Genomic DNA, 25,190 nt, shown 5'->3' with positions numbered 1-25,190 from the left:
CTGTTGAGACTCACCTGTTTGTGTGGCTGGTGTCAGAGTCCTGTTGTGTGATGCTGCTCAGATAGCGGCAGAGGTGCGCAGGGACTGGACTGGAGTCGCTCACACTGGACACATACTAGAGGACTGACTGGCTCAGCTCTGCTCTGTTCTGCTCTGCTCTGTACTGCACAGCTCACAGCGCTCCAAGTCTTAGAGACAAACACCAGCTCTGCCTCCGCTGCCTCTCCCTCTCTGCCTTTCACACGTACTGTAGCAGCAGTAACGGAGGGAAGGCTGGGGGCTGCAGACTCTGTGATCAGCACAAGTCTCTCTCTCTCTCTCTCACTCACTCTCTCTCTTCTTCCCTCTCTCTCTCACTCTCTCTTCTTCCCTCTCTCTCTCTCTCTCCTCTAGGCTCTGTGTCTCTCCTCAAGTCTGGCTACAGGCAACCATGGCTGGGGAGATAAGAGTGAGAAAGAGTATATAGATTAAGTCCCTTTGCAAGTATTTATGTTGTGTGTGTGTGTGAGAGAGAGAGACAGCATGCTCTCGCAACAACAACGCACACAAGCGTACGGGTGGGTGGGAGAAAGCTTTACTCCCACCTCCTGCTCCCCCCTTTTTCACCACCACCACCACCACCACCTACCCGCTCACCCACCCCTTCTTCTTGCCAGCCCCACACCAGCCTGTTGAAATGAGTCATCAGGCATCAGCCAATCGCACGGTGGCACACAGCCTCTGATTAGAATAACAGGAGTATTTATGTGCTCCTGTTTCGAGGAAATGAAAATTAAATGGAAAATTGTCTGGGAGGTCTTGACATACTTTGCTATGGATGGGGAAGGTCAGGTGGTAGTTGATGAACGACTGCGACTGGAATTTTTAAAAACAAAAACATAACATCAGAGCACTCTCTTTCATATAATTTCTAATGAGCAACTACTTACAAAGCATACAGCATAAAGACAATATATGGCTAAAAATATACAGAATTCATCAGTGCATCACTTGTGTGGCGTGACTCACTGTGGTACATGATTCATTCTATCAAGGCTGCAGCCATATTTGAGTACAGTAAGATCTGACCCTGGTAACTTTCCTGGGAAAATGAAGGTATATTATTAAAACAGAGCACAAAGTCCCCATTATACTACTGCACTGTGCAAATCTGTTACTAACGTGCTGATGAACAGTGCGTGCTGCCTGCTGTGGCAAGTGCCTCTCTGTGTAGTGAAGTGGGAAGGGTTATTTTGGTGCATCCAAGGCTCCAGGAGTTAAATTCCTGTTCATCTTCTGGACAGCCAGTGTTTGGTGACTGGCTGGCATTTGGAGCAGGGCTTGGCTGGACATTAAGCTCTTCTGGTTGTATCATCAGCACAAATAATAAGCAACTCTGCTAAAAAGAAAAACAGCTTTAGTGATAAAAGTCAACACTTCCCCAGGAATGTGATGGTGAGAAACATGAATGAAAAGCTCAAAACCTTTGAGGTATTTTTATATCACATTAAATAGTGGTGACAATATAAGTAACAATCAAATTTAAATGTAGAAAAAGCACTTCATCGGGACTGTCTATCTGATTGACAGTGGCCATCCTCATCAGACTCACATTCAAAAGTTGCTTCGCCTACTCACCTACTTCAAATCAGAGAGAGGAGAGCACTAACAAAAAACCTTGAACAAAACAACCAAACTTTGCATAAAAATTGGGATTGTATAGCATGTCATCATTGATGAAGCTAGGTCATAGTCAAAGGGCAGACCTGTGATTTGCTGGTAAACACAACTGATCTTAAAGTAAATAGCTGAAACAGTCCTCTTAAGTCTGGTTTTTGATTTAAAGTTGACCACAACTTCTAACTTCCAACATATATTACTTTTTAAATGGTACTATTGTCATCTGTGTATCCAATATTTGGTTTAAAATAAATAAATCTGAAATGATAAGTTGATCGACAGAATAATAATCACCAACTACGCATCATTTTTCAAGCACAAATAGTGAATCTGTGCCAAATATTCTCTAGTCCCAGCTTCTCCTTGGTCCAACAAAAGAAGGCATACAAAGATGACACATTTGGCTCTGTGAGGTTGTGATGAGCAAACACACTTGAAGTTACAGAAAGTGAAATTAGTTTTTCATAATGAAAAACTAATTAGATATCTATTAGATATCTGTAAGATTAGCTGTAGCAGAGTTCATTATGGCAGCTATAGTTTCAGTATAAACCTCACAATAAAGTTGGATCATTTTTTATAACTTAAGTGTGTGTGAACTTCATATTTTTAAGCTCTATGATGGAGTGCGACATTCATATTTAGCTGCAGTACATAGCCAGTGTGGCGAAAACAAAGCAAATCAACAACACAGGAAAAGAAAAAATGAGCAGACATGTACAAGTGAGCAGGACACATAGTGACATATCTTGGAAGTGGAAGGTCCTTGTGGCTTTGGTATCCTCTTTCATAAGACTTCAATGATTACTTTACACAGCACAGTCAGAAAGTAGTAGTATAGTGACACTTTTTTTTTCTTTGATGTGTTGGCTCTGTTTTCCAGGATATTGGATTTTGAAATGAAACAATGACTCTGGGGTTTAAGTGCTGACTCAGCTTTTAACTTCACGTAGTTTACATCCACATCAGAAAAAGAGCCTGGTAACCAGTGGCCCTTTTTTGCAGATAGTACCCAGGTTTCAGGAGGAGGAAAGTATTAAGACTAGTTAATATATGTTTAAATGTGTAAAGGTTGTTCCTCTGATAGCATTTTAAACACCATCTCCATGAGAAACATACCAGTATCCCATTTTATTTCTAACTATAATGTACATTTAAGATCAGTATAGTGTACATAATAGACCAAATCTTGAGACCCCAGACAATCCTCCTAAATTCAAGACTTAAAAGGGAGGCTTTTTAAATACCCGCATTCTTCTTTTTTTTCTTACTCTTACAACATACGGTTGTAAACAAGTAAGAGTAAATAACAGACAATTTACAGAAATACTCAAAGGTAAGGTGGTACTGTTCAGCCTTGAAGGTTGGATGATTCTTCTGTGAGTGCATGGTACTGTATATATGCAGCACATGTATGTATTATATTTTTTATTTTGTGCTATGTTTTCTCCTGTGCACCTTTTGGTAAACATGTATAAAGACTAATCCCTCTTTTGAAACTTCCTGCAATCCCAACCAACACTAACACATTACTTGAGGCAGTTTATCAGATTTTGCACAGCTCCCTGCTGGAGCCACAAAAGGCTTTATACAACTTTTCTCACATAGTGCCATAGTACTCCCCAACAGGACCTGTAAACAGACTTTGACATGTAAAATAGGGGGAATATCCCTTTAAGGGCTCCTGTAAGAATTTGAGTTAGGCTCCAACCTTGTTTCTGTCTGACCTCCTAAGAACATTAAGAAAACAAGAGTATAATAAATATCAAGATAACATCCACAAGACCACTGAAACTCAACCCTGTGACCTCAAAACCATTCATCATCACCTTCCGCTGCCCAGACTGGATTTATGGCAGGGTGATATAAAGAAGTGAAAAATATTCATGGACGTGTTATTTAAAATCCTCAAACATTGTTAGTAATCTTGATCGACATCCTGCTTGCTGAATAAATGGGTTATTTTCGAGGGTTACACTGGAAATCAATTTTGAACAGCACTTATGGTCGAGACAAGATTTAATTTGGTCTCAGACTTAGAGAAAATCAGATAAGATGTGGGACATCTGTGAAGCGTGGGGCACATAATGCAATAAAGGTAACTTAATAACTGCCAACAAAAATTGTTTTAACGACTGTAGATCCAAAACTGTGGTGGTCTATTGCCAGGGTCACACATCCAAATGAATTTCTGTCATCTCTGGTCCAGCAGGAGAAATGATTTGAGCCAAAGGGTGTGAAGGTGAGGAAATAGAGACGAGGTAAACGGAGGGACAGAGAAGTAAAAGAGATCAATAGCTGATCGTGTCAGAGCAGAACAATAGAAGGAGAGGCATGTGAGGAGCCTGTTCCATATGACTCAAAGGAACGCTGCGGTGTCGCTGTTAAAGCCATTTCCTCTCCATGAATTTCTGCTGCTGGCTGAAAATAGATTTTGCCATCAGATGCGAATAATAGAATATCTGAGCTGCGCTGATTCCTAACATTGTATTCCTCCTCAAATATCAATTTTCTGCACAAAAAATTACTATGACAGGGGGCAAAATTTATTCATTTTGGTATAGCTATTCGGTGTGAGTGAATACAGTAAAGAAGGGGAAGGAATAAACAATGAGGATGCAATGATTCTCCTCATTTAGAAAGCACTTCCACAACAAGACATACATGTATGGTGAAATAATAACTACAGTGTCAGAATGACCGTAGTGGAACAAATATTTAGATCGTTCACTTGAGTAAAAGTACCAATACAACAATGTAAAATGACTTCTGCATTCAGAGTCCTACTGAGGTATTAGTGTCATTTAAGCACCAAAAGTAAACATAAGCAGTAAGATGTCCTCTGTAAGTGATATATTATTATATATTACATTATTAGATGTCAATAATGGAGCTAGTGTTTACCACTGTGTACACAGTTCAGTAGATTTGTCCACTGGTTCTCAGCCAAGGGCTTGGGCTCCTGCCACAAGATAAATCTGAGGGTTCATGAGATGATTAATGGGTTATAAAAGAAGAAAAAAACAACCCTGCAGCACAGATTTATATTCAGATTTAGTTTTCAAAAAACTTTTTAAATTCCAATGTTGCTTTTTTGTTGAATACTTCATAAGTTGACCAATTTGGGCCACAAACAGATATGTAAATAAATAATGTGATAAAATCAGAGGAGAAATGTATCCTTGGTTGAACTGAAAACAACTCATAAACAGGTGAAATGTGATGAAGGGCCCAAACTACACCCCTGTTGCTCCTTTTATATAAGGTGACCAATCTGAAAGGACTGGGAACACCTTGTGTTATCTTCAACAAAGCTTTGTATTTTATTCACTGATAGTATGTTTATAATATAAAATCTCAATCTGCACAGTAACTATAGCTGTCAAATAAACATAGTGGAGTAAAAGTACAGTACATCCATTTGAAATGCAGGAAAGCAGAAGTATAAAATAATAAGTACTTTAAAAGTAGAGTATTTGAGTACATACTCTCCACCACAGCAGAATGACCACTAATACTAAAGCATAATTCTGAAAAAGCTCATCACAGGGCTAGAGCTGCTCTCTTCAGACAAACTGTCTCGAGTTAACTTGTCACAGAAGATTAATGTCGCATTGACGTCTGTCTGAAATGCCTCTAGTCCACAAAGTCAGTAAAAAAAAAAAAAAATGACAATGATTTGTGCAGCTGCTAGATAAATGGCTTGAGGTGTACAACTCATTTGTGTGTGTCTGACTCCTGAGGACGAAATGTCTCACTTCAGGTGTGCAAACTTTGAGAGGACTTCAGTCAAAATGTGTCACAGCTGTTTCTGCTTCATCTTAGAAATATAGCTGAGCAGCACATGGACTTAAGTAAGAATTAAGAGGAAAATGTTTGGCTCTTAGTCAAATAAATAGCAGGGAGCAGTTCACTTCTCATCCGTACTCACACAATACTGGACTATGTAAAAAAAAAAAAAAGCAGCTGTATCTAAATGAGATTGATAGATGGCATGACAACCACATAGGTCTGTGTTTGACATTTACAACGGAGACTTGAAAATATCAGCTGGGATGTGAAGACATTACTCATCCTACTGGACAGCCCAATATTAATGGAGTAATGTTTCTCAAATCTTTGACATATAATTGAACAACTTTTGGAGAGGAAATGTGTCAGAAAGACTTCATACTATCAAAGATATTTCAGAATTTTATTTATGCTCAGAAAAAATATTGTGCAAGATGGAAGCAAATTTTTTTTAAAAATTCTGAAGATCACAGTACCATGTGGCATTAGAAAAGGCAGCCTTGGCCTTTTGGCACAGTCATATCAATTGGCTCGGCTACTTCTTGGTCTGAGCATTGATCAATTGTATCTTTAGATACATTATGTAAGGGTAAGATGACATGTTGTTACAGGTTTTCAGTGATTACAGTGTGTCAAAAAGAGGTGATTCACCAGTCACGAAAAGAAGGGCAGAGCTACTTAAACTGGACGCAAAGGTGACAGACTGTCAGGCAAAAAAGCAATAAAAAGGTCAAATCTAATTCACAAGAGATTATTGTGACCAGTATCTGTTTGTCAAGGTGGTCGCAGCCCATGTGGAACTCTCTCTCTCTCTCTCAGTCTGTGTCCCTGTCATGTTCTCACCCACAGCACACTTTCTTAGCTCCCTTGAGGACGTCCACATCTGATACCAGCTCTGATGTTAAATGCTCTGAGCGGGGGTGGGGGGTTACAGAGGAATGCCTTTGCTCTGGGGGACTGTCAGTAAGACACATGGGAGTTTTATCTCCTCCATCACCGTGCGGTGTCAGGGGATGACAAAGCTGTCGGGACCCAACCGTAAAGGCTTTCCTTTTATAGAGGTGTAAGTGAGTGTGTGGGAGAGTTTGTAAGTGTACATGTGTGTTCGGTGGGTTAACACACGTACAGTTTGTGTGCCGACACCAAATGCCTACAGATATGTATGTTACATATACAGTGGCATATACAGAAACTGAAATCACTCATTCACAAAAATATTCAGACCCTTTTGCTGGCACTCTAAATTGTGGTCATGTGCATCCTGTTTGCTTTTAGTTTCCTTGAAAAGTGCACAGAACTTGATTGGAATCCACCTGTGGCAAAATGAATTAATTAGATAAGGAACTTTCTGAAGACCTAAGAGATAAAATTGTGACCAGGCATAGATCAGAGCGTAGGTATAAAACCACTTCTAAAGCGTTGAGAGTTTTCAATAACAATAATTGTGAAATGGAAGTTTAGAACCACCCAGACTCTTCCAAGAGTTGGCCAAATTGTATAACTGAGCAAAAAGGGCCTTAGTCAGGGAGGTGACTGAGAACCCAATGGTCACAAAACCTGTCAGAACCATCTCAGCAGCACTCAATCAATCAGCCTAGAATGGCAGGACAGAAGCCACTTTGAGTAAAAGGCATTTGACAACCCGTTTGAAGTTCGCCAAATGGCATTTAAAGACTCTGGCAGCATGAAGATAAAGTTTCTCTGGTGTGATGTGACAAAAAATTGCAACTCTCTGAGCAGATAAACACTGTGTCCGGCAGACATCAGGCACTGCTATTTTCCTGGCTACCATCCTTATGGTGAAGCCTCAAGGTGCTTCTCAGCAGCAGGAACAAGAAGAGGGGATGAATGCAGTCAAATACAGAGAGAGGTCCTTAAAGAGAACCTGCTTCAGAGTGCATGTAGCCTAAGACTGGAGATAAGGTCCACCTTAAGAGTCAAACCTCACAGAACATCTGTGGAGAAACCTGAAGATGGCGGTTCACAGACACTTCCCAAGCTCTAAATGCAGCCAAAAGGGCTTCTACAAAGTACAGAATTTTTCATAAATTTGAAAAATATTTTAATTTTGTCATTGTGGGTTACTTAATGTGGATTGAGGGGCAAAATGGATAGATGCATGAATACTCCCCGAAGTCTCGATATGCATTGATTTCAGGTGATTTAGTAGTTTCTGCAGATATGATTCAGCTCCTTGGTGAGAAAATTATTTACACTTTAATAGACTAATGACCTATTGCATTGGGTGAGCAGTGGTAAGAGATGATGAGGTCAATGGAGAAGGGAGATAATGAGGAAGACACAGAGGCTGTGTCACCCTGGTTGCCCTTTGATTTGATCACACAACCAATCCCACCGCCTGATAAGCAGGACTCTCATCCCTCACTGTCACTGTGACAAGGAGGCCTGACAACCAGACTCTCTCCAAAAACAGGCAGAGTCACATAACAAAACAAACAGTGACAACATTTAAGTAAATACACAGCTGTACTGGAAAAAAAAATATAATCTCATTTAGATTTATGGAAAAAGGTAAAAGTATTTAGGCTGCATTTTTATTTAAGTCAAGTTTTATATATTTGTTGCATTTGTAATTGTATGTATAGTTGCTGTTTATAATTATTCATTTCCTAAGGCTTTTTTGTTCAAAATGTACTTGTTATTATATTTTATGGAACCTGTGTTATGCTATGTTTTTCTCTCGCTATTCTCTACCCCCTCTCCCCCCCTCTCCCACTCTCTCTCCTTCTTAACCCAACCGGCTGAGGCAGATGGCCACCCACCCTGAGTCTGAAGTTTCTGCTTCTTAAAAGGAAGTTTTTCCTTGCCACTGTCGCCTAGTGCTTGCTCATCTGTTGGGTCTTTCTCTGTAAATACCAATTTTAAAGAGTACGGTCTAGACCTGCTCTGTATGAAAAGTGCCTTGAGATTACTTTTGTGATTTGGTGCTATATAAATAAAATTGCATTGAATTGAATTGAATTTATGGGGCAGGGTACCAAGCCTCAGGAATGATCTGGTACAGATTGAAATGTTGTTGGCACTCAAAAACTGTCAAGTACCACAAACTGGCATCATTATATTTTATTTAGTTTCACTCTTGTATGGAAAAAAGGTTTGAAAAACATGCTTATATTCCTCAAAGTAAGACATTAAAAACATTGTTTTGATATTGGTTCTGAATCTCAGGTATCATATAGCCTTATGTGTTATGTGTTAATGTAAAATGCTAATATGGGATAAGGTTTATCAGTGCCATGAATCCATCCAGTAATTTTTGAGTTATTTCACTTAAAATCACAAATGTCAGCCTCATGGTGCTCGGTAAGGTCCATTCTGACTTTAGACTGAAGGATTCAGCCTGTGGGGACCATGGTGTCTGTTTCAAATTTCATGGTATTTCATCCATAAGTTGAGATGTTTAAGTCTGGAACAAAGTGGTGGACCCGCTGACTGGCTGACAGACGGGCTGACATTGCTGTCCCTATAACCAAAAATCCAATTTTGTCTGTATTCTCCTGTGAATATGTCCAATTGTCACCTGACATGAAGCATGTTAAATTTAGATACTGTACACTAAATCAAGTCCACATGTTAATTCGGTTCAACATAATAAACATGTTACAGTGCATTAAATATACTAGTTAGAGTTACTGTTGGTCAAGTAATGCCTTGAATAATAATGACAATATCTGGTTCTAACCTGTTAGTGGCTAAGCTTTGTCACCCAGGAAAAACAAAGAAGAATGGTGTAGTCTGTTGTAGCTGTTGCGTTCATGCAGCCCAAAAACACTGACAAAAGATTCCCTCACTATAACTGCCACTATTCAGCTGAGACCAGATACAATTCACACTACTGTTGAAAGGGTGAAGGATCTGCCTCCCCCCATCCCAGAAAACCTAACATACACAAACATGAAAAATACTTATTTCCTCCGGGTGAAAACACATTTTGCTGTAAAAGTGTGGCCTGAGACACAGTTTGATAGGCTCTGCTTTTTATAGATGACCTTCTCCTTCTAAACAAAACATCACCATTTCCAGGTAGTGCTATTTCATGCCACCAAAGTGTGAATATTTACAAGGTGTACCAGGACTTTGATGGAGTGATTATGTCCCAGTGTCCCATTTCCAATTACCATACCTGCTTTTAGCTGAGAGAGGTCTGTGTTTTCCTCCTTGAAATATCAACATCTTCACTGAAAGCTAATAAGGCTACAACAAAACTAGTTTCTTTGAGATCAAGTTAAAGAAAATAATTATTCCAGTCTATTAAATATTCTTTTAACTGAATGTGGGTCCATGTTGGTACATGGACACTGATGTATTTAATTGAAGCTACTAATCTATTTACACCCAGACTGCAGGGATGCGACTATTCTCAATGTTAAATGTTGCACAGTTACTGTCTTTGTAATGTCAATTGGCATGATAGGAAGTTTTATAAATTATGTTTCTGTATATTTCATGTTTAAGTCAAGAGAATATGCATTAGAAAATGTGCTGTTTTACACTTTGTTTGGTGTTAGATTTGAGGCTATTGTCTGACTGACAGCGCCTAAGGGGTTAATGCTTGGTTACAACTACTTTCGCTTAAGGCCACTAAGAGCTTTCAGGAGATGAGCCATTGATTCCCTGGTGTCTCAACACACAACTGCACAGCGACAATACAGGAGGAAGAAAGTCACTTCCAGTCAAATCCACTTTCATGGGCCAGAAAAGGCATTGGGGTCACAACATACAATTCAAAAAAGAAGATTTAGGTAGAATTAGATGTCTGTTTGTGCAAAAACCTTGGACGCACAGTGCATGAGCACAACTAAATCTTTGCTAGCAAAAAAAAAAAAGGAAAAAAAAAAGAGGAAAGCTGAAACATGCATCTTCTCCTTGCTCTAAAAAAACATGATTCTCCCTGCTTGCCCATTCCCACATCTTTCATCCTTTTAAAATCTATTCACATCCATCTCCTCCAGATATTCCCATGTCCACCTGTCCCCTTTAGAGACCCTGGCTGATAAGCAGCCCTCCTCCGGGGAGACTTCATGTTATAATGTCGTAGAGGAGATGATGTCAACCAGCAGACATCTTTATATGTTACTGTTCTTTATCACAACTCCCTGGGTACTGAGCTGTCACTTTTTTTTATCCCTTAAGGAAAAAACTAAACAAAAACAACAAACAACACAAACATCCACATAAAAATGAATACCATCCTCTGCAGGAAGGCACTGAAAATACAGTTACAGGGTGCAGTAAAATACATACGTGGCATTGAACATGCAGTTAACACTGCGTTGCTGTGTCTTTATTATGCTTAGCTTGAAAATCTCAATAGTAGATTCTTTGTGAAACTCTGGCCTTTTCACTGAAGTGAAAAAGAAACCTTTATGTGGAGATCTTGCATTCAAGGAAAATGAAATTAAAATGAATAGCGCAAGAATGATAGGCAAGGTCTCCAGCTGTTTTTCTTTCTGAAGTTTTCCTTGCTTCATCCCGTGCTGTTTTCCATCTGTCGTGATTCAAAAGAGTCAGTCTAACCACTTTGATTTGTTCCTTAACCTCCACTGAAAGCAACTGTACACATTGTATGGTCTTGTGTGCATAACTCCCTTTGTATTTATCACCACGGTATTATATCAACAGTGTGCAGCCCTGAGGAGGAACCTTGTGGATCTGCCACATCCACTTTGGCTGGAGGTAATTAGATAAGACACTTAATGACAACATGTTCAATAGATGAGATGGGAACCACATGGGCAACGTGTGCAGTCTGCCCTCTAACCTGCACCTATCTGTTACCATTTTTACAAGATGCCACCATCACAAGGAACACACACAGGGGGGCTATTAGATGTTAGTCTGCCTCCCTCTCTCATCTCTGGCCACAAGTCCACTAGTAGATCTGATAAAAGCAAAGCTACAAAGACCCAACTTTACGCTATAAATGCACAAATTAGCTCAACAAACTGCAAAACCACACCAGCATAACCAGAAACCTCTAAGTGATGCAGAAAAAATCCACTGTGCTGCGAAGTACTGTAAAAGAGAAAGTCACATCTGTGGATCAGATTGCTGATTTTATCACACAGCCATTTGCCTGTTCTGTGAGAGCAGTAAATCTCCTCTGATTGGGTCTCATATGCAGCGTGTGTTTAGATGCAACTCCAAACCCTCCATCCCACCTATGGCATGATATTGAATTAAAAAAAAAAAAAGAAACACAAAGCCCTCATACATTTTAGTGCTCAATGAATGATGTGGCCTTCATACAGTGGAAGCTGCCTGCATGTTCTGTATGAACCAGTTTAATTAAGCACGATGGATTGATGAAAGCCATGAAAATAAATTTGGATACATTTTCTACACTGCACTGTGCACGAGAGGATAAAGGTAAACACGTCGGGATAATGATGTCTATATGAGGAGTTATGAAACTGTCACCATTTGCATTTCTATTTCTGTCCGCTCTCAGGCATGTCTCCATGACTGTCATGGATTAACAGCTTCAGTAGGATGTTACCTCATCAAGCAAGGAGGGGGGGCAAGTCACTCTAACATTGTTAGATCCAGGGAGTGGAAAGGTCATATGACACTGTTGACGTGGAAAAGCTCAGTCCTATTCCCTGCCAAATAGGCTGTCTCAATCATAGCCATTTCTGAATTTCATTACAATTTCCTATTTTGGGAAGTAGAGAGAGAACTATAGGCAGGATTAACCACATATTCTCCCAGCCTCTCACACATCCAATGAGGATGAGGTGGAAGCACTCTTTTTTCCTTTGGGCTATGATCATGTAATGAGCATTAATAGAATATTGATTACATTAGTTTGACAAAAAATACACACACACACACACACACACACACACACACACACACATATATATATATATGTATACACCTGTGAAGAGGGTCAGAGTCATTAACCAGGAGGCAATGGACAGTTGAAAGATCAAGGAGGCTGCCACCGTTTGATGCAAATGACTTGAATAAGAGTTATAATCTTCCTCCATGTAGCATCCACCCAGGAAGACCATGAGATGTGATTGAAAGACAAAGCCAGTAAGTGGAATTTTCTTCATTGAGATTGAATAAAAATTGAAAAAAAATTAAACAGTGCACTGGCCTAAACCCCAGTTTGTGCCTGTTGTGGATTGACATCCAACTGAGACACGGTGGTTGATTTGGTTTGGTTTCTCTAACGGTTAAAAAAAAAAAAAAAAAAAAACCTCTCAGGTTGTGTAAAAACATTAACCATTGTTCAGAATGTGTTTCCAGAATCCCTACAGACTATTCTAATCATTTAGATGAAATATCATCATCTGCTGAATGATGAAAAAGATTGTTTTTTGTGCCTCTGTGTCTGAATCAAAACAAAGATGGCAGCCCAGCGACTACCTGGATAGGAAACAGAGTCACAATCTCTTGATTAAAATCATTTTTATGTTAAGATGGATGGAACATTTTTCATCCAGACGGTTAAAAGAGTCTTTGAGAATTCGTAATAAAATACAAACAGCCGTAAGTGTTTTTAAACGACCTTGTGGGTTTTTAAACATTTCTGGTTATTTTTCTTTTAGAGAAGCCTGTGATTGCCTCTGTACCTCACAAACTGGGCCTATGTCAGACGGCTTTTGCACAACAACAGAATAAAGTTAAAAACATTTACAGTATGTGGTATGGTTAAGACTGAGCCTGTGGTTAGTTGCCTTGGTCTAATCAGAAACAAGACACTTTTCAAATTTTGGATGATAACAATTGATGTTGAGATTACTGCAAAAGTAATGTTATTTTTTTCAAGGCTAAGATTGTGAAACTGGCCTCTGTGCTGTATTAAACATCATGAAAGAGATGGTGTCAGATAAATGCAAGACTTGAAACTGCATGAAAACTGTTACACCGACTGCAAATTCGGTGTGGAGGGAAAAGATGGAAAGGGAGTGGTGCATCAAAGGTATGTTTGAGATAGGGAGCAAACAATTATAGATTCAGAGGGCTAAATATTGAAAGGAACCAGGTTTAAAATCCAGTCATGATGTTACATACACCAGCACAGTAGGCGGCGACATGCACCTTTCACGTTGGTTTGTAGCCCGTTATTAAAAACCACAATGGATACCGCCCTCCTGCAGGTGTGCAGAAGTAAAACGGCGTGGAAAGGAGTACAACAGCTACAGCATAAATAGTGGTTAAAAGTATAAATAAGTCAAGTGGAGGAAGACGTTTCCAAACGCAAATGATATTAAAGTGAGGAGGATGAGGAAGAGGAGGAGGAGGCTACTAACGAGGAAGGTCCACCAGGTCGGCTGACGGTGAGTTTACCGTTAGCCAAAATGTTTGCTACAAGTTTGGGGGAGTGCCCCGCTGTAACTAGTTGTTTGACAACACCTAACACTGTTTTGACGACGTTTCTCTAATATTCTCAGCATGAATTAAATTCCGTCTGCAGCACAGTAAACGTGATTTTTAATCTGAGACTTTTGTTTAACTAAACAAAGATGGTCGTCGGAAGTGACGAATCTGCGAGTGAGCAGAATGTTTATCACGTTTATACAAAATGTTTATCGAGTGCTCAAGAGTCAGTACTGTGAAAAAATCTTAGGTGCTAAAAATAAAGTGGGGATTCGTTCAAAAATAATGACATAAATAGCTTTTATTTACCGAACTGAATAAAATAATCAGATGGGCAAATCAACATTTGTTGATTTGTGTTTGCCTTTCAGTCAGCACCAGTTCTCCTTGTGCACATGCTTGGCAAGCAGATTATTTTTAAGCATCTTTGAGAATTTGTCTCAGTTTTTTTTGGTGGATTTAACCTGTCTTTGTGTCTTCTGTCTTTTCATATAATCCCACACTGACTCCATAAAGTTGAGATCAGGGCTCTGTTCCAGGGCTCTATGTTCTCCTTGTTGCTGAAGATAATTCTTTATGTTTGAGGGTTGTTGTCATGCTGCAGAATGAATTTGAGACCGATCAGACCTGATGGTGTTGTGTGATAAATAAGAATCTACACATCTAAAGTACCTAAAACACAGTATTGTATGATAAGACTAAATGCCACTCAGTCCTTCAAAACAGTGTAGGTGTTGAGAAAACAACCTGTCGTGAGTTTGGCTTGAATTATTCTTTGAGAAAAGTCAGACAGTACCTGCTTTTGTGTTTATTCTGTTTAGGTGTTGTCTGCTTTAATGATCCTCTGTCGATTGTTGTCAAGCTGTCAATTGCTGTCAAGCTGTCAATTGCTGTCATGCTGTGACTTATGTATGTGGCACCTGGTGTGTTTGTGCTGTGAGTTTATTGTTGGTCATACGTTGCTCATAGCTTGTTTGCTTAAAGGCACTGTGCTGGTGTCTAATTCATTTTTACTAGTATGATCTACTGAGATGTTTGTTATTGGTAATACATAGAGTTAGGCAATACAACAATATGTAGAGTAGGTTTCTCTGCTGTCTACTGGTTTTACCAAAATGTCAAGATATCCTTTTCATGTTTCTGCTTTTATTGGGCCATTGTAGTCAAAGTTGCAAATCAGTGAGTTGGACTGATTCACAGATATTGGATTTTATATGAATGTGCCACGATGAGGTGTGAATTGATTTGTTACGTATTCAATTTGCTGGATGAGCCAAAAAACAGGTTATCTCATGCATAACAGATTGTCTATTGATTATAAAATTACATACACCGTTATGGAGGATTTGATCCATATCGCATACCTCTAATAATAGGTCTAGTAATCGTCTGTTGCATGTAGACGCGTTGTCAGTTTGCCAGCCTTAAGATTTGGATTGGGCAACAGGCCCAGTCATATGATTTTCATACAGGCCCCGCACGCTCGGCTGTGGTAACCCGTTGTATTGTCATGATTACAGTTACAGTATCATGCTAATTAAGGTACATTACATTTTGCAACCAGAGCTACAAATTTGCTGTGATCAGCTTTCAATCTACCAGTGTGAGTTCCGCTTTGAGTGAAACACTCTTTGTTGTGCATATCAGCATCTCTTATCATCGCTTTGAAGGACTTGGAAAAACAATTTTTAATGTAGCTGTGTAAATGTTTTTTGTGCTAGCTGACATCAAAGGACCGTACTACCACAGACGCCCAGGCAGCTTCCACCATGGGGAATGGCTTAAGTGACGATAAATCCTCTCAGATAAATTTCTTTAAAAATGTTTGCTCCAGAGACTTCCCTAAACTAAAAAAAATGCCTAAACATTTAGCACAGGAGGATTTGCTGTTCAGGGGGTTACATTACTTGTACAGTTGCTTCTATTGCTGTAGAAGAGGTCTGCATTTGTGCTAAAAGTGCCATCAATCACATATCAGCTTTTTGTCTCTTTTTTTTTTATCTCTTCTTTTGCCATTTTTGAAGTATATGCTGAACCTAATTAACTATATCAGATGGATTTGATAGGTGGCAGTGTTAACTAGTATGAAAACAACAGATGAAGGAATGCAGGGATTGCTGTGCTGTATTTTATTTTATTCTCTTATGCCTCATGATTTATCACAGCACCCTTGCTGTGTTCTTCTGCCAAACACTTTTGAGCCACGTGATCCAGTGAAAATCAGTTGTTTCATATTTGGTTGAACAAAACCAACAGTAAGACCTTTATTCACTGAACATGGTGTATAAACCCACCGCTGGTTGTTGCAGGCCCCGATGAGAGCCGGGATAAGGCCAGAGCGAGGCATGAATCAAGGCTGTGTTGCTGGTTAGAGCTCATATGGTGGGTGTCTGGGATATTAAACTTGGCAGACTGGTGCTCAGTAAGACCCTGAGCTCAGCAGACATGAGCACACTGTTTGGCCATGATCTGTAAGACACTGTCATTTCAGCAGACAGTGAGGAGCTCTGTCTCTCCTGGATGAGTGCAGAGCTTTGGGGAGGTGTTGTGCCAGGAGCTTCCTCGACAAGCAACAAACAGATCTGAAAGTACAGAGATTTAACTGTGCAGCAGCAGAATTCACAAGAACTGAGAACAAGGGTGAAGGACAGCAGCACTTAACCACTCTGTGTATGCAAGCAGCAACACTTATGCAACTAAGTACTGGATGATCATGTTAGCATTCGGGTTATTCAGTTCTATTCCAAGCCTTGCAGGGATTACTGATGGGCCTATCATATTTTAGGCAACATCATTTGAGAGGAATTATCTAATATTGGCTGTGTCATTAAGTGAGCGAGTAGGCTGAAAAAGAAGGAGCACAATTGTGTGTGTTTATACATGAGGGAGTGAAAAAGATGTGAATGTGTACAGTGCATTTGCACAGTGTTTTTGCGTATTGTGTCCAGAATAACAGTGGTAATCACCACAGACATCACAAGATGCCGTGCAGCTTTCATTTATGACGAGAGAGACGAGTCTTTCGCTACACACACATGTACAAACGCGCAAGCAGACGCAAACACATAAACAATAAATATTCATCTGATCCAGCTTTTATCAGCCACCACACACACAAACACACAAGGCGTTCTGTTTAGCACATTTCCCTTTCGAAGGCAGACAGAGAGAAGTTAAAATTGAAAAATATATCCGTCCTTGTTGGAAATAATCAGCATCTCCAAAGGCAGGGAGGGTGATTCAAGCACTTGTACATGTGTGCATTTGTGTGTGCAGCTATTCTCTTTCATTGTCTGGGTTGGAAAATGTTAATCCATCATGTGGCTAATGCAGGATTAACACCTTATTTTCTGCTCATTGACGTACTGATTGGATAACGGAATGTAAACATGTTTTCTATGTTTTTTTATTCTTAGTCTGTCATGTTTGACTTTTTTATATTTGGCTGTGTCTGCTGTCAGCACGCAGTAAGAATTAATAATTCAGAACCAGGTTGCATCAAAAAGGCCAGACCATTTATAGCTACAAATGGCTTTATATTTGTATTTGATGGAAAGAAAGGATGCTCCACTCTGCATTCAAGCAGCAGAAAATGCAGAGGGTAACAGAACAGAGCTCAGCAGACACGTATCACTGAGATATGGCATATACATAATGCACAAGGCAAGAAATGCCAGTGAATGTATGATTAATAAGAAACCAAAACACGGGGCAGGAGGTGAGGCTGGAGAAGGCGTCAACAGCAGCAGCTGTGTGTAGCCAGTAGAAGCAAACTGCATAACAAAACACAGAAGCAGTAATGACCAGCAGAGTGTGAGCTGGGCCAGATTATGAAGACCACCAAATTGACTTGATTGAAGTAGAACTGCAACTAATAATTATTTTCATTGTTGTTATTATTATTGTTATTTAGCATTAATCTGGTCGATAAACAAGTCTCAAGGTTAACAGGTGTCATGTGTTGTACAGATTGTAAAGCCCTTTGTAAAGCCAGTTGGTCATTTGCGATTTAAGGCTCTGTCAATGAAAGTGACTTGAATAAAATGTCAGAAAGTAATTACCAGTATTTTCCAAGAAGCTGTCCCCAAATTGCTTATTTTGCCCAACCAGCAATAAAAACATTATGAAACACAAAAACACTGTAAATCCTTACAATTTGACAAGCTGGATCCAGCAAATATATGGCATTTTTAGAGCCTGACTCAAACAGGGTTTTCCAGCAGAATACTTTTATATGTTTGATGATATATTGACTGAGCCAAGCCAATTTATTTTACTATAAAATACAGTTATTAAAATTGATTTTGAATATTTTTCTGTCAAGGGATCAGTCAGCTTGAACATTACTTATGATTGAAACAGTGACCTGTTACTGATAATCTGATGATGATGTGCATGATTTCAGATATCTTCCTTAACATTATTATTTTAGCCATGCTAGCTGCATGGCAAGATGGCAAGATCATGTCTGTCAGTAATACAGCAGTGTCTGCACTGGTGGATGTCTTGCCCACGTGAAGTGGAATAACAGCACAACAGTCTGGCCTTGAACAGGATATATAGAAATAAATGGGGCTAACACCTGCTGAATGTGAAATTTGGCACAGATATTAACCCCTCTCTGGCTGCCTGAGAGTGTTTTTGTAGCTTCTATTTGGCCACTTTATTTATTTTTTGTCATGCTGCTGAAAAGCACCTTAAATGTCTTTAAAATGAGCTTCATATCTTGTCTTTTTTTGACAATGTGAACAGGAGGAAGTTTGATCTTTATGCATCGATGCTCTTCCTCACCTGCATTAGCCGGTCATGTGGACAAAGTCATACAATTCCCGCTCTCCCACAGTCAATTTCCCAGCAGGCCAGTTGCTATGCCAATCATCACACCCCCCATGTAATTCAATGTGCAGACTTGAGGCATCCTGGTCCTGCTGCTTCTGCAGGCAACGCTGGCTAACTAGCAGACTTCAGTCAACTCTAAGGCTGTACCTCAGGCTCCTCAAATGTAGCTGTCAGACTCTGTAGCCTTGAGAGACATGCCGTAGTCTTTCATAGCAGTGAGTTAGCAAAAACACAAAATTCTCCTGACGAGGGAAGAGGGTTTGATCATTTCTAGTGTTATCTCAGGTATTTAGAACACTTGTTCTTCCACAAATACCTACAGGACAATACTTTTTAAAAACATTTTATTCATAAATCAAGGTAATGTAATGGCATGTCTTCTCTAAAGGAGTCAAATCAGGTTACCAAGCAGATGGGGTGCAAAGCCTTTGTAGTCTATTCCCAGTCACACCCCTCAGGAGCCCAATCCATCATCTGCTGATCTGTCTCTGAGCCTGCACTAGTCCCTCCCTCTCATTAAGGAAATGAAAGCCTTAATTGGAGATTGTGTTAATTCTCCGACATGTCTGAAACTCTATCTCCCCTTCTCTTCCTCTAAATTGGCGACACACTTGACAAATTTGGGGAGGCAGCTCCACTCATGCATATCCTGGTTAAAATGTTTTCATCTTCGCCCACTTTCCGCTACTCATGCCACATTATGAGCCTGGTGATTAATGCCTTCAAAACTTATAAGCATGCTAGTTCACCAAAACTAATCTGTGCTAGACAATTATGATGAGTCGTGGCAAGCTGCTCTTACAGTCATGCATGAATAAGAATTTTGTTTTGAACTGAAGACGACTAGTACAGTAGTGTCATTGATTACTGCTCCGATCATGTAGGACACACTCACATATAATACATATTAATTCATCTACACACATTAACATGGCCTCGCCTCAAGCAGTCCCGAAGTTTAGATGCCTTTCGCTTTCTTTTGACCTGTGATGTCTACAAATGAAAACACAAAACGGCGTCATGCTTTATGTGGTCCGCCTTTATCCAAGACCCAATAGCTATAATACACCTAATAGGTAATAAGTACCTGTTAGTGTGATGCATCTGTGGGGTCAAGCAATGCAGCACTTTCCTTTTGCTTAAGTCACTGATCCCACATGAACAATGTGTCAGAAAAAACAGTGTTCATACTGGGAAGGCATTAAATAATAACACGTCCAACCGCTTGTGTGCGTTTTGTATTGTGAAACAGTGAGCTGCCGGTGCCTGGTGGCAGTGGTAGATACATCTGCTGTAATATTAGACCCTAATTACAACATGACATGGTTTGGAAGACACTTGGTTAAAGAGCAGTACTGCCATCATTATTTCAAATGTTATGTCGGGCTCAAATGTTGCCTAAAGCAACATTTTAGATGAATGTGCAGCTTTAGTTTCTGGTCAGGTTGCTGCTGTCTGCTGGATGCACTGTACAAAAGGGAGATGAACAAACTAAAAATGTTAATTTAAAATTTTAGCTGAGGTTGTCTGCAGAGCAATATATTGGCTGATATTAGCATATTGCCAATCGATATCGGTGTATCTGTCAATGGTCAAGTAACAGGAAATTGGAGGTATGGAAATGCCATAGTAAATAGAAAGTAAGTAGAAATGCTGATTATTTCTATTAACTATTTGTTTATGAAATGGAAAAAAGTCAAGTAATGCCCATCAAGAAGACATTCATCTTACAATGATGAAAAAAAAAGATAGCAACAAATCCTCACATTGGAGAGGCTGCAGCTACAGAATCACTGAAGCAATAAATCAATTGTCAAAATTGATTTTCCAGTTAATTTTCTGTTGATCCAGCAACTAATCATTTCTGATCTAAAGGGGTCCTCATCAAAACTGTTGATGATTTAAAAAAAAATGACAATTGGCTCATACATCATTATGACATTATATTCAATATTGGTATCAGTCTCAAAAATCCAGTAGCAGTTGAGCTGTACTTGCCAGTTGAGATGGGACAACTTGTCTGAGTATTGATGCATTCAGCTGTATTTGCCAGTGGAGCACCAAATGAGAGTTGGATCTGTTGCATTTTGGATATACAGTTGGATATTTAGATGCCAGGTTTGGCTCCGGTGTTGGTGGGGGTGTGGAATTGGGATGAAATGTTGTTAGAATCAGGTCCATTTAGTAGCGTTGTACCAGTTTTAGCCCAGCTTGGATGATTTTGGCACATCATTCACGACTAGTTTGGCATGAGTCCTGTAATCAGGGGGTACTGGATTTAGGTCGCTGTTTGGCTATCTGGCTACATGTGCTCACCACATTAGAAAAATTCGAGAAGAAATTTGACTTAGTGGCTTTTTAACAGTACAACAAAAGCCAACACACTGGGATCAAGCTGCACCGAGGTGTTTACCTTACTAGCTGCCATGCTCGAGTTTACAACCCCAAAATCTGTGTGGCTGTTTAGCATATGAATGATGAGATATGATAAAAGGAGTTTAGAGAGGGCTGATGAATGTGTGTCTTTGAAGCGGTTGTTGTGTGATCATGTGCAGATTAGAGCGTGGGAGGTGTTGTGTGTATATGTGTGTGTGTGTGTGTACGTATGTGTATGTACGTGTATGTGAGTGTGTGCATCTTGAAGTGTTTGCTGATGAGGGTGACATTTGTGCGCACAGTGAGAGGTTTAACCACCAGCATCTGGGGCTTCTCTTCTCTAAACCCCATCGAGCCAGGAGAGGTAAGAATCGAGCTCAGCCCGATGGTTTAGTCCTGCTTCCGCTGCGTAGTCAGTGTGTGCGTGTGTGTGTCAAACTGAGGACATCACTCTCCACACACTCCGCAGGATTTCAGCACTCTGCACATACACCGTGGATTCATCACCTTAGCAACCAGTCGATTGAAAGATGATGAATCATGCCAAAGACTGCTAATTTCTTTGCAGTTGTCAAACATGAACAATGGGCGATAAGAAGGAGTCACAGAAACGTCACCACAGACAGAATATTTTGTGTGTGTGTGTGTGTGTGTGTGTGTGTGAACTTGAAAGACTACCATAAAATGACAGAAAGGAGGAGAGGCAAAAATCAAGGCTAATCAGAGGGTAATGATAGAGAGGAAAGAGACACTTGCTGTTACATACTCCTGAGTGACCAGGAGGAAGTAGTGTAAGCTCTGCATTAGCTTGCTTGGGAGGCTTTCTTTTCATTTCTCACAATACAAAAAGGATTTTTCTTTAAAAGATACAAGGTAGCAATGTATTTTCTGTGAAGAGGTCTGTTACCTGCAGATTTCAGCTACTGTACATTTGATTGCACACCAGGGATCACCAGCTGTACACAGATGTGCGTATACAATAGGTCCGAGCGGAAATCCATTTCAGAGGCTGACAAATCACAGTCTGACAAGTACTCAGACACCTGATAATTTCAGGTGAGAGTGGATGTTGGTGTCTACGCAGTGTGATCTGATTTCCTGCAGGGCTCCAGCGAATGAAGCTGTGACAACATCTCTGACCTCATCTTCTCTACACTTTAAGGAGACTGAGTGGGCCTCGAATGCTATTTCTGACAAATAACAGTCTTTGTTGCCACGAGGGAGAGAGCCTGAGGGGTCCATCTGACATACAGTGGGATCCAAAAGTCTGAGACTGCTTAAATGGGAAAGAGGTCTTAGTCTTTTGGACACCACTGTATATTCCTTAATTAATAAAAGAAATGGTAGTGTTAATTCTGCAACAAGATGCAAACATTGCTTCAGTCTGTTGCTGTAGAGCCAGTAACAGTGCAGAATGTGAACGATTTTATGTCACACTGCAGGTTAACAGCTCCCACTGCTGGCAGACATGCTGAGAGCATGTGCAGCACCAGAGATTTCTATTCAGTTGCTTTTTATATGAAACTTTGATTGATTTAAAGTCATGTTTTCTGCCTTGAAGTGCAGGCAAAAGAGAGTCTGGTTTCTAGTGGGGTGGAAAAATATTTATAACTATCTGCATCATGTATTTATGTATTCTTTATGTACCTAACCTAGCCCATGATGTCATCACTGAAGTGCCGGTTAATTTCTGAAAAGCAAATTGATGCTGAAATAATTATCATCAAAAATGTAATTAAAGGTAATTTGGATAAATTATTTCACATTGTAGCCACTTATCTAGTCTCCTCTGTATGTGTTCTGTTCTTGGGATGTCTTCTCACTTTTACCAATCACATGGAGTCCACCTACTCATGCCCTTGCATATATTGTAGTCATTCATTAGACTAGTAATTGAACAGAAAAGCAAGACCAAATATTCTCTGATACCAGCTTCTTAAATGAAATGATTTCCTGCTTTTCTTTGACATAGATCATTATGAACTAAATATTTGGGAAGAGTTGGCTCTGTGAAGTTGTGATTGGTATTTTTGACAGCTGTTTTGATGTTTCATGGACTCAACAATTTATTGAAAAAAAAAAAAACTTATCTGCAAATGAATTTATCATGAAAACAATTGTTAGTTGCAGCTCTACACTAGACACAAGGGAAACTGCTGCATACACGTTACACACCTACACCTGTAAAACTGCAAAACAAAAAACTTATTCATCAGTAAGAGTTTGCTGATTGCAGCTTCTCAAATGTGAGAATTTTCATTTTTTTATGTTGTAAATTTAACACTTTTTTTCCGTTTTCTAATGTTTTGTAGATTCAGCCATTTATTAATCAAAACAACCAACAGATTAGGACTATAACTAACAATTACTTTCAAAGTGGAGTTTTCTTGTAAGCAAACAAAAGTTCTTTTTACATTTAGGGTTACTCACCAAAATGTAGGTTTAACAAAGACAAGTGCACCTCCTCATAAAACATTTGCAAAGAAATATTTTTACCATCACCTGTTGATCAGTGGAATAGTGTAACACCATTGGTAAAACTATGTATTTACCTCACTCATTGTGTGTGGTTGTGCATCTTTGCGCATGCATGAGATAAGCTAAATGGGGACCCACTCATAGAAATATAGCACATAGCACTACTACAGGTCTCAAACTCCAAAGGGAACCTTTCATTTTCTGAGCATATTCAGTTTATTATAATTTATGACAATTAAAAGCTTCTGGTTCCCACAGTTGAGAAGCTGGAACAAGAGAATGCTTGCCATTTTTTGATTACTAAAATGATCATTTGTATATCAAAACCACTATTTTGACAATTGAATAAGTGTTTTAGTCTTTTTGTAGCATGTGACATAGTTTTTGTTATTTGGACAGTGAAACTCAAAATTAATCTTGACATCCTCGACACCAGCTGATGTTATTTTTGCTCTTACGGGCCTGATGATGTATAACCCTCAGTGTGAAATGTATGTGGGAGCTGGAGGTGTGGAATGTGCCATGTCCTGGTCACAGTGTTCCCTCCTCTCTACCGGTCACTCAGCAAGAGAGTTCCTGTGGGCAGAGTGAGAGAGCATCACACTCTGCCCACACATTTGTCCTCTAAAAACCACAGTCATCTTCATATGCAAAAAAAAAAAAAAAAAAAAAAAAAAAAGAGGCTGTGGCTGTTTGGACATAGTTATATTTGTAAATCACATGTAATATAACAAGTGAGACTCATTAGTGTTTAAATGTATCCAGGATTGAAAACCACAGATCTGACAGTGGAAACACTCTAACACTTCCTTGTTCTACTGACACAGAGTTTTAACTAATGGTAACAATTCAGTACTTGTTTGCTGTGTTAGGACTATTCTCATGTGCTGTTGATAAAATTTAGATCAGTGCTTCCTCTTGACCATGTCCACCTCAAGGCAGTAACAGTACATCTCCGGTGCTTCTACGCCTTTCTATTGAAAGTCATAAATTATTTATAAGAATAAGGTGGAATCTTGGTGTATTATTCATTAGAGAGGTCCTTGTCCGAGGCATCTATAAACTCAAGGCGGATGCTTTTTAGACACCACAATACTAACCATTTTTAGTTTAGCATCTTATAAAGGGAGTTCAGTGGGACAATAAAACCAAAACCACAGCCAGTACTCACTGTTTGTACACAATTTTGCAATGTAACAGGAGATTCAGGTAAAACTACATAACCTTAGTTATGTAAAGTTCAAAATTGTACTTAAGAGTATTTGAGTAAGTGTTACTTTCCATCACTGTTTATTTCTGTATTGACAAAAGAAGTAAAGGTATTCTTCAGAATTCAATCAAGATTTAGACTGGGACCTGCCATGTTCAATGAGGAACAGTTGTCACAAAATTATTTTAGTTGGAAGGTTGGTCACAGTGTGAAAAACAGATGATGTTGAAGAGGAAGCTGATATAATTTGGGTGTTTCAGATTGTTCTTTGAAAACATGGTAAAAGATACAATGAGTCTATGGATCCTAAACTACGGATTTATGCAAAAGTGCACTTCCTCTTGCTTCCTGAGGAGGGCAGCAAAACACCTACAGATCTGCCAGTGCAGAAGCTTTGCTGTTAGGCAACAGGTCTTCCCTGATCTCCTCCAGGATCTGTAAATCCTTTACAACATGAGGATTAATAACAGGTGAACACTGTAGT

At 39.5% G+C, this 25,190-nt stretch overlaps 1 protein-coding gene across 1 annotated transcript in view; it reads right to left on the bottom strand.

Moving 5' to 3' along the window:
* Positions 1–630, bottom strand: part of LOC108889507 (prickle-like protein 2) — a 36,814-nt gene extending 36,184 nt beyond the window's left edge. The window contains exon 1 of the mRNA XM_018685998.2: positions 15–630. The gene's annotated coding sequence lies outside the window, so the exon portion shown is untranslated. The remainder of the gene's footprint in view (positions 1–14) is intronic.
* Between the last annotated feature and the right edge of the window lie 24,560 nt (positions 631–25,190).

This window comes from Lates calcarifer, linkage group LG6 (genome assembly GCF_001640805.2).
Source record: "Lates calcarifer isolate ASB-BC8 linkage group LG6, TLL_Latcal_v3, whole genome shotgun sequence".
In the NCBI taxonomy this organism is placed as follows: Eukaryota; Metazoa; Chordata; class Actinopteri; family Centropomidae; genus Lates; species Lates calcarifer.
This window is presented reverse-complemented; position numbering and strand designations above follow the sequence as displayed.